Consider the following 10,080-nt stretch of genomic DNA (forward strand, 5'->3'; position numbering starts at 1 on the left):
CATCTTTAACAAAGTGAGCATAATACATTTTATCTGCCCAACACCCTTAAAAGAGAATGTTAGACACAAATGATTGTGTTTACCTCCTATCCCTTTTTTCTTTTTATCATGGAAAATTTCTACAGAAATAGAGAATAGTGTACTCTGACTCATTAATATTATCTTAATCTAATTTATACCTCAACACTGGACTGTTTTGAAGTGAATCCCATTCAACATATTTTATCCATAAATATAATGTATTTCACTATAGATCTCTAAATTATATGGGTTTTTATTTCAAAATATAATCATAATATTTTTCAAACCTAAAAAATTTAACAGCTATTGTTGGTGGACCATGAACCACACTATAAGTAGCCAGAATCTAGCAGACATATACATATATCTTCACCAAGTATATTCTCCAAAATATAAACAATGGTTATCTCTGGATGCTTCTTTTTTCTTTAAATGCTTCTGTATTTTTCATTTGCTTATCAATGAATATAGATTACTTTTATAATCATGTGCTAAACTTGCAACGTTCCTCACATTATTTAAAACCAACTTCAGGCCCTGGCCAGTTTGCTCAGCAGTAGAGAGCATCAGCCCAGGCTTGTGGATGTCCTGGGTTCAATTCCCCATCAGGGCACACAGGAGAAGTGACTATATGCTTCTCCACTCCTCCCACTCCCCTCACAGACATGGCTCCATTGGTTCAAGCTCATTCCCTGGCCCTGAGGATGGCTCCGCCTCAGGTGCTAAAAATAGCTCAGTTGTGAGCATAGTCCCAGACAGGCAGAGCATCAATCCCAGACAGGGTTGCTGAGTAGATCTTGGTCTTTTTCACTTGGAAAAAGAAGAAAAAGAAGAAAAAAAACACAAAGTTCAGATTTCTTCACTCAATACCAGAGGTTCTTTGTGATCTGGCATTTTGTGGATCCTATGTCCTGATCTCCTTGCAGCCTCTGAACACACATCCCATGTACCCACCACACCTTCCAAATCATCTGTAGTTCTCTGGATCTCTCTCCAATTCTCTTTCATTCCCCAGCCCTCCTCACCTCATTCTTATTCATCCTTCACATTAGCCTCAGGTGGCTCCCCTTCCAAGGATCCTCCCTTAACATCCCTATTTCTGCTCTCTGCTCTGCATTCCAGCAACAACCAGCAGCACTTCAGCCACAATATTTTCACTCTTACATATTGTTTTGTTTGTTTGCTTGCCCAGCTAGACTGGGGATCTCGAAAGCAGTTACTATGTCTTTATTTCTTTTTTTTTTTTTTTTAATTACAGTTGACATACAATAGTATAGTCCTTTCAGGTATACAACATAGTGGTTAGACATTTATATAATTTATAAGGTGATTATCCCAATAAATCTAGTACCCATCTGACATCATAAATAGTTATTACAATATTGTTGACTCTATTCCCTATGCTATACTTCATATCCTCATGATTTTATAACTACCAATTTGTACTTCTTAATCCCCTCCCCTTTTCTAGCTTCCCTTCAACTTCCTTCCAATCTGGCTACCATCAAAATGTTCCCTGTATCTATGAGTTTGTTTCTATTATTTGTTTGTTTGTTTTTTAGATTCTGCATACAGTATCACTAAAATCATGTTATTTGTCTTGCTCTGACTTATTTCACTTAGCATAATATGCTCGAGGTCCATTCATGTCATTACAAATGGCAAGTTTTCACTCCCTTTTATGGCTGAGTCATATTTTGTTATATATATGTACCACTTTTCTTTATCCATTCATCTATCGATGGACACTTATGTTGCTTCAATATCTTGGCTATTGTAAATAACACTGCAATGGACACATATGTCCTCTCAAATTAATGCTTCAGATTTCTTCAGATAAATACCCAGAAGTAGAATTGCATCCCTTTTTTGTCTCATTATAGCTTTTTTTTTTAAGTCTATTTTATCTGGTATAAGTATTGCCACCCCAGATTTTTTTTTTTTTCATTTCCATTTTCATAAAATATCTTTTTCCTCCCTTCACTTTCAGTCTGTGTGTGTCTTTCTATCTGAAATGAGTCTTGCATAGGCAGCATAGGTAAGGGTCTTGTTTTGTTATCCATTTAACCAACACATGTCTTTTGATTGGAGCATTTAGTCTATTTACATTTAAAGTAATTGTTGATAGATATGTAGTTATTCCCACTTTATTATACATATTTTTATCTATTTTTCTTCTTTTTTTTCTTCTTTTTTTTTTTAATTTTATTGATTGGTTTTATTTTATTTATTAATTTTTTTTTAATTTTTTAAATTTTATTTATTCATTTTTAGAGAGGAGAGAGGGAGAGAGCGAGACAGAGAGGGAGAGAGAGGAGAGAGAGACAGAGAGAGAGAAGGGGGGAGGAGCTAGAAGCATCAACTCCCATATGTGCCTTGACCAGGCAAGCCCAGGGTTTCGAACCGGCGACCTCAGCATTTCCAGGTCGACGCTTTATCCACTGCGCCACCACAGGTCTTCTTTTTTTTTTTTTTTTTCTTAAAGGAGTTCCTTTAATATTTTTTAAAATACTGGTTTGGTGGTGATGAACAAGCTTTTTTTTGTCTGGGAAATTGTCTTTATTTCTGTATCCACAGCAGTTAGACAGTGTCAGGCATAAAGTTGGCACCCAGTAAGTATCTGAATGAATGTAAAAAAGTTATTTGTAAAATGTAACATGTTTTTCAAATATTAGTTATTATTTTTCTTAATTTAAAGATGAAGAAATAGGTTCAGAGAGGTTAGGTCACTTGCTTCTTAGGTCTCACTGCTAATGAATGGGACAACATGAATTCAAACACCTATTTTCTAATACTCTTTTTACCTCACTACACCATGAAATACTACTATGAAGAAAAAAATGTTATCATGTGTTAAGTTAGGTTGATGGACAGTCAAGCTATTTTATAAAAGGAAGCTTTCTGTCACTAATAAACCTTTACAACACACATAGCTATACATATACTGTTGCCTTTTAAGCACAGATTATGCTAAGTTTGAATGTTTTTTAAAACATGGAGAGTTTTGGGGGGTGTTTGTTTGTTTTGTTGTGTTGGGGTTTTTTTTACAGAGACAGAGAGAGGGATAGATAGGGACAGACAGACAGGAATGGAGAGAGATGAGAAGCATCAATCATTAGTTTTTCCTTGCAAGACCTTAGTTGTTCATTGATTGCTTTCTAATATGTGCCTTGACTGTGGGGCTATAGCAGACCGAGTAACCGCTTGCTCAAGCCAGCGACCTTGGGTTCAAGCTGGTGAGCTTTGCTCAAACCAGATGAGCCTGCGCTCAAGCTGGCGACCTCAGGTCTTGAACCCAGGTCCTCCACATCCCAGTCCGACGCTCTATCCACTGCGCCACTGCCTGGTCAAGCTCAATGATAGATTTTTAAGTCACGTTTTCTAAGAAGAGAAGCTGAGCATGCTCAGGCTGAGATGGACATGCCCACCAACCCACCCATCTTCACCTCAGATCCCCAGTAGGACTCTTAAACTTAGACATGCCATTCTGAGCCAGGATCATTCTTTTCAGCAACCAATGTTGACCAGTGAATACACTTCCTGCATTCACTGACAGTCAACATTCACTGTATTCTGCTTGAAATACATTACACACGGTAGGGAAGAAAAAATAATTTTTCTTCTGCCCTTCTTTCTGGCTGGTCTAATAATCAAATTGGCATGAGACAGATTAACAAGAGAAGATAACCAAATTTATTTATTTATTTGTTTGTTTGTTTATTTATCTATCTATCTATTTATTTTAAAGAGAGAGACAGACAGGGACAGACAGACAGGGAGAGAGATGAGAGGCATCAGTTCTTCATTGCAGCACTTTAGTTATTCATTGCTTACTTTCTCATAGGTGACTTGACCAAGAGGGTTCCAGCTAAGCCAGTGACCCCTTGCTCAAGCCAGTGATCTCTAGGCTCAAGCCAGCAACCATGGGGTCATGTCTATGATCCCACGCTCAATCTGACTACCCTGTGTTCAAGAGGTGATCCCACACTCAATGAGCCTGCATACAAACCAGCAACCTCGGGGCCTCGAACCTGGGTCCTCAGCATCCTAGGCCAACACTGTATCCACTGCATCATCATCTGGTCAGGCGTAACCAAATTTATTATATGTACATACGGGGTTCTATTAGGGTATGAGATCCAAGGACAGATGGGGTAGTTAAGGCTTCTATGTCATCTTGAGCTAAGGCAAAAAGGGAAAATTGTTGTTTAGGACTTTAAAGAGCAGAAAGGCAATCCACATAGAGATGGAAAAGTAAATGTTTTGTTAAACAAATGTTTGCTAGGCATCTTTAACAAGGGACACAGAGAGGGCTTTGATCAAACAGGTCTTGCTAAGTTCCTCCTTCTATCACACTCTAGTTCATATTAAACCATAGTTATCTATGATAATAGCTCCCTTAAAGGTTTTGCCTGAGCTTTTCTTAAAAATTATAAGCTTAAAATAACCACAACCCCATAAGGCATATTTTGGGGTAAAACTCTGCTTTTCCTCAACGCCAAGACAAATCTCTGCCCCCAAGGAACTACAGGCATTGAAGGAGACAAACAAGTGCACAATGTGTGGACCCTGTGATAAGGGCCGTGCAGGTACTAAGGGAGGCCCCCAGTCTGGGAGAGAAGCTCTGGCCTCCCTTCACCGTCTTCTACTACAGCCTGATTCCTCCCCTGGAGTGGGAATTCCTCAAGTACAGGAGTGTGTAGCCTTTATCTGGGCATGCCCTGAAGCAGCCAACCCAGCAGCTGCACCCGCCTTCCCAAATCCCAGTCTGATGCTCTTATCACACTAGAAGGCTGAGCCTGACTGGGAAAAACTGGAGGCAGGCATTCTGCCAGGATCCCAGCCTGACCACAAAGCGCAAGCTGGGAGCAACAGCGCATCACTCAGTGAAGCAGTGACAAATGGAAGAGCTTGCAGGTCACCATGCTATAAGTGGAATAAACAAAGACTAATCACAAAGCATGTCATTTCCACCTAGAGATCCTCCACCTGCAGCCCCACCCTCATAGCTTGTTCAGTACCTTCTTCTCAGACCAGTATCCCCTCCTTGCATTTGACAGGCAACACCGTGTTTCAGGTGCCCTGGCTGGAAATTCCCAGTGTTTGTGCTCCTTCCTCTCCCTCTTGCTCAGTACTGGAGCCCTGAGGATTCTTCCTGTGGACTTCTCTCAGATCTGCACCGTCCTGTACACTCTGACTACCATCATTCCAGTTCACGCCTGCGTCATTGCTGGCCTCGCCTCCTCCATCTTCTGGCTGGCACTTTCTCCCACCTCCAGCCCTCAGTAGCTTAGTCATGTTTACAGTTTAAGTTGTTAGCCCAGAATTCAAAAGCATCAATCACCTAGCCCTTATCCCTCACCCAAACCTTTTTTCTAGCCACATCTGCTGTTCCTCCAGATGTGTCCTGCACACTCGCCCTCTGCGTTCTTATTTGTGTTGTTCCTCCCCTTGTTGCCTTCCTCTCAGCACCTGTTCCACATGCCCTACAAATTCTTTTCAAATCTGACCCTACCATCAAGACTCACTTCATATCTCCCATGAAGTTACACTTAAGGATCAGAAGGACAGAAGGGAGCCTGCTGTTCTGAATTCCTGTTGGCTTGTGCAGCCCTGGCCACACACACCACCTCTCATCAGAGCTATTTGTGAACATCCTTCATGTTCTTGCTTAGAGTTGGTTATTCTCCTGAGCAGCTGTCCCGCTCTGCCCAAAGAAAGGCAGAGTGAGATGGTGTCAGGAGAGAGGGTTGGAGATGAGACCCGTCTCAGTTCTAATAGGACTGTGCTTATGCCCTCAGCTAAGCTGAAAACAGACTTAGAATCAACAGATCTTTTGTGATACTTAGAGATGATATAGGTAAACCATAATAAATTATTACCACAGGCGTCCTCGGGTTATGATACAGTTCTGTTCCTACAATAGTGATATAAGCCAAATTTTGGCGTAAGTCAAAAATGACCCTAGCCTAAGTCATTTACTTATCCTAACACAGTTGTAAAATCACAATCTAGAGCATAAAAATACAACTAAGACACAGAAAAAGAAAAAGGACATAAATATACTGTACTGTACACTGTGCTGTAGTAACAGAAAAAATGACAAAAAATGAGTGAAGCCAACTCCCTCACTCATATGCCGTGTTACTATGTATTCAACCAAACTAGTTTGCCCTCATATTCCGTAAATATGACGCTAACAGCGTAAGCTGAAACATGTCTCAATTTTTTTAAGTTTCTATGGGAGTGAGTGTTGTAAACTCGAAACATTGTACGTCGAGACTGTCTTAATTCGAGGACCCCCTCTCTAGTCATAACACTAATCAATCTAAAATACTTCTTGGGGTGATTGTATGAAACAAGTAAGATAATGTGTGAGACAGAATTTTGTAGGCTATAAAAATATGATATAGGTCCTGGCCAGGTTCCTCAGTGAATAGAGCATCGGCCTGGTGTGCGGACGTCCTGGGGTTGATTCCTAGTCAAGGCATACATGAGAAATGACCATCTACTTTTCTTTCCCTTCCTCTCCCTCTTCTCCCCCTTTTCTCCTCGCAATTGGTCCGAGTGTCGGCCCAAGTGCTAAGGATAGCTCAGGTTGGTCCCAATGTCAGCTTCAGGTGCTGAGGATAGCTCAGTTGATTTGAGCATCATCCCCAGACAGGAGTTGCCAGGTGGATCCCAGTTGGGGCGCATGTGAGAAGCTTGTCTCTCTCTCTCTCTCTCACCTCCTCTCACTTAAAGAAAAAAATTATGGTGTTAATTTTTAATAAGCGAGACTTGGAGCACATTTTCATTTTTATACATGACCACATAGACCTCAAAGAGAACCCCGCTGATTACCACCAAGTACATACTTCAATAACCAGGCACTTAGGCTTTCAAAATATCTGTGCTCAATTCGTTGGAATCAATTCACTTAAAATTCAACCTATAGGCCCTGGCCAGTTGGCTCAGTGGTAGAGCGTCGGCCTGGTGTGCAGAAGTCCCGGGTTCGATTCCTGGCCAGGGCACACAGGAGAAGCGCCCATCTGCTTCTCCACCCCTCCCCCTCTCCTTCCTCTCTGTCTCTCTCTTCCCCTCCCGCAGCTGAGGCTCCACTGGAGCAAAGATGGCCCAGGCACTGGGGATGGCTCCTTGGCCTCTGCCCCAGGCGCTAGAATAGCTCTGGTCTCAACAGAGCGACGCCCCGGAGGGGCAGAGCATCGCCCCCTGGTGGGCAGAGCGTCGCCCCCTGGTGGGTGTGCCGGGTGGATCCCAGTCGGGCACATGCGGGAGTCTGTCTGACTGTCTCTCCCCGTTTCTGGCTTCAGAAAAATACAGAAAAAAAAATTTTTTTTAAATTAAAGCAATAAAACTGGTTACATTCTATGCCCTGGTTGAGGTTTTGATCCATATAGCACCAAACACTAGTTCAGCCTAACATCTTTATTTCATCTTTTTCTTTTTCTCTCTCTCTCTCTCTCTCTGTGTGTGTGTGTGTGTGTGTGTGTGTGTGTGTGTGTGTGTGTGTGTGTGTATCATCTTGTATGCAGAGAATTACTATTCCTACCACTGAAGTCCTGAGAAAAGCAACCAAAGGCCTGAGCAAAGCGGGCAAGTTACCAACCTAAAATATAAATACAACCCCCATCTCCTATCAGCTGGGTAATCCTCCCAGCCTCATATACAGTTCTTGGGTTTCTAGACAAGACTTTCTGCTCCTTATTCTGTCAGGGCCACTCAGGAGAAAGCAAACCCCACGGCAGAGCTCCTCACTCTGCCAGCCAACAGAGCGTCCCATAGCAGTAGCTATTATAGAAAGAAACGACACACGCTCTCCCAGTACAGAGTGCCTCACAGCAGCTTCCAACCCGGAAACAGGACTGCCGGGAAACCCCAGAGCTCACTGCTGGCTAGCATTGTTGAGGAATCAGTTTAAACCAAGCAGCCAGCGTTTCCCAAAGGGTTTGAGTCCTGGGCTCCACAGGGTTGCATTGCCACATTCCAATATCAATGATTATAGAGTACCTGTGGCTTAAATAACTTTCCCTTTCATGCAGCTCCCACAATTTCTACCTGGAATACCACTTGTTTTCACGTGTTTTTGTTTGTTTTTTGGGGTTTTATTAAGTGAGAGGAGGGGAGACAGAGAGACAGACTCCACATGCGCCCCTACTGGGATCTACCCTGCAAGCCCCTTAGGGTCGATGCTCTGCCTATCTGGTACCCAATGCCCCCAACTGAGCTATTTTTAGCAACTGAAGTGGAGGCTCCACAGAGCCATCCTCAGTGCCCCAGGCAAATGTGCTTGAACCAAGGCGGGTGTGGGGGGGGAGTGAGGGGGGGGAGAAGCAGGTGGTCACTTCTCCTGTGTGCCCTGACTGGAAATCGAACCCAGGACATTCACATGCCAGGCCATCACTCTACCACTGAGCCAACTGGCCAGGCCTGTTCTCAAGTTTTAATAAAGAAAAGGGAACTGCAGACCACAGCCCACGGTGGGCAGGTATTGTCTTGCAGGGTTCTCCCCCAACACTAGCTATTCCTGGGGTTCAGACAATCTGTTGTTCTGTTCTAGCCTAATTATTTCACTCAAGGGACAGGATCTTGTTTTCCTCCTTCTTGAAAGAGACCTGGGAAGTTAGGGTTCTTTATGACTAGAAAATGGAAGAGGGCCCTGGCCAGTTGGCTCAGCGGTAGAGCGTCGGCCTAGCGTGCGGAGGACCCAGGTTCGATTCCCAGCCAGGGCACACAGGAGAAGCGCCCATTTGCTTCTCCACCCCTCCGCCGCGCTTTCCTCTCTGTCTCTCTCTTCCCCTCCCGCAGCCAAGGCTCCATTGGAGCAAAGATGGCCCGGGCGCTGGGGTTGGCTCCTTGGCCTCTGCCCCAGGCACTCGAGTGGCTCTGGTCGCAACATGGTGATGCCCAGGATGGGCAGAGCATCGCCCCCTGGTGGGCAGAGCGTCGCCCCTGGTGGGCGTGCCGGGTGGATCCCGTTCGGGCGCATGTGGGAGTCTGTCTGACTGTCTCTCCCTGTTTCCAGCTTCAGAAAAATGAAAAAAGAAGAAAAAAAAAAAAAAAAATGGAAGAGGAAGGCTAGAATCCCCAGGTTTTGCTTTGTCAGCCACTCCAACCCATAACACAGGCAGACCCACCAATTTATGACTAGTTTTCATTGAAGATTTGTTTGTCTCTTTTTCAAGTGTTTATTAAGAGTGGACATATTCAGGAAAATATTTTAAAATAATTAAAAGACTAACATGACCAGGCGGTGGCACAGTGGATAGAGTGTCAGACTGGGACACAGAAGACCCAAGTTCAAAACCGAGGTTGCCAGCTTGAGAGCAGGTTCATCTGGTTTGAGCATCACTGGCTTGAGCACAGGGTCACTCAGTCTGCTGCAGCCCCCAGTCAAGGCACGTATGAGAAAGCAATCAATGAACAACTAAGGAGCCGCAGCGAAGAATTGATGCTTCTCATCTCTCTCCCTTCCTGTCTGTCTGTCTCTATCTTTCCCTCTCTCTGTCTTTCTCTCTCTGTCTCTGTCACAAATAATAATAATTAATAATAATAATTAATAATAATAATAATGAAAAGAGAAAAGACTTTAAAGGGTTGGCTCCTATCTTCAGAATGACCCATATAAATCACTTCCTATAACCCCCATAATAAACTGCCCCCAAGGATAGGAATTTGAGACCCACTTTACAGATGAGGACACAAAGAAAGCAAAGACTTACTTGCCCACGCACAGAGCAAACCAGAGCCAGGACTCAATATAGGCCTGTCTGACTCTAACCCCTGGCCCCCACTTATTAATAATTGTTACAGTTAACATGAGTGGGGCACTTCTGTCAAGTATTTACATGCATTTTTTCATTTATATTCACAACATCCTTATGAGGCAGGTACTACTATCAAGTCCATTTTCCAGATGAGAAAACTGAGGTTTGGATAGGTTAGGTGACACGTCCAAGATAGCCTTCAAGTGGCAGAGAAAACAGCATTCACTCCCAAGCCAGTGCCCTTAACCACTACGTTAGGTAGCGTACTGCCTCTTCGACCTCATCTGCCCTC

This window comes from Saccopteryx leptura, chromosome 2 (genome assembly GCF_036850995.1).
Source record: "Saccopteryx leptura isolate mSacLep1 chromosome 2, mSacLep1_pri_phased_curated, whole genome shotgun sequence".
Taxonomy (NCBI): domain Eukaryota; kingdom Metazoa; phylum Chordata; class Mammalia; order Chiroptera; family Emballonuridae; genus Saccopteryx; species Saccopteryx leptura.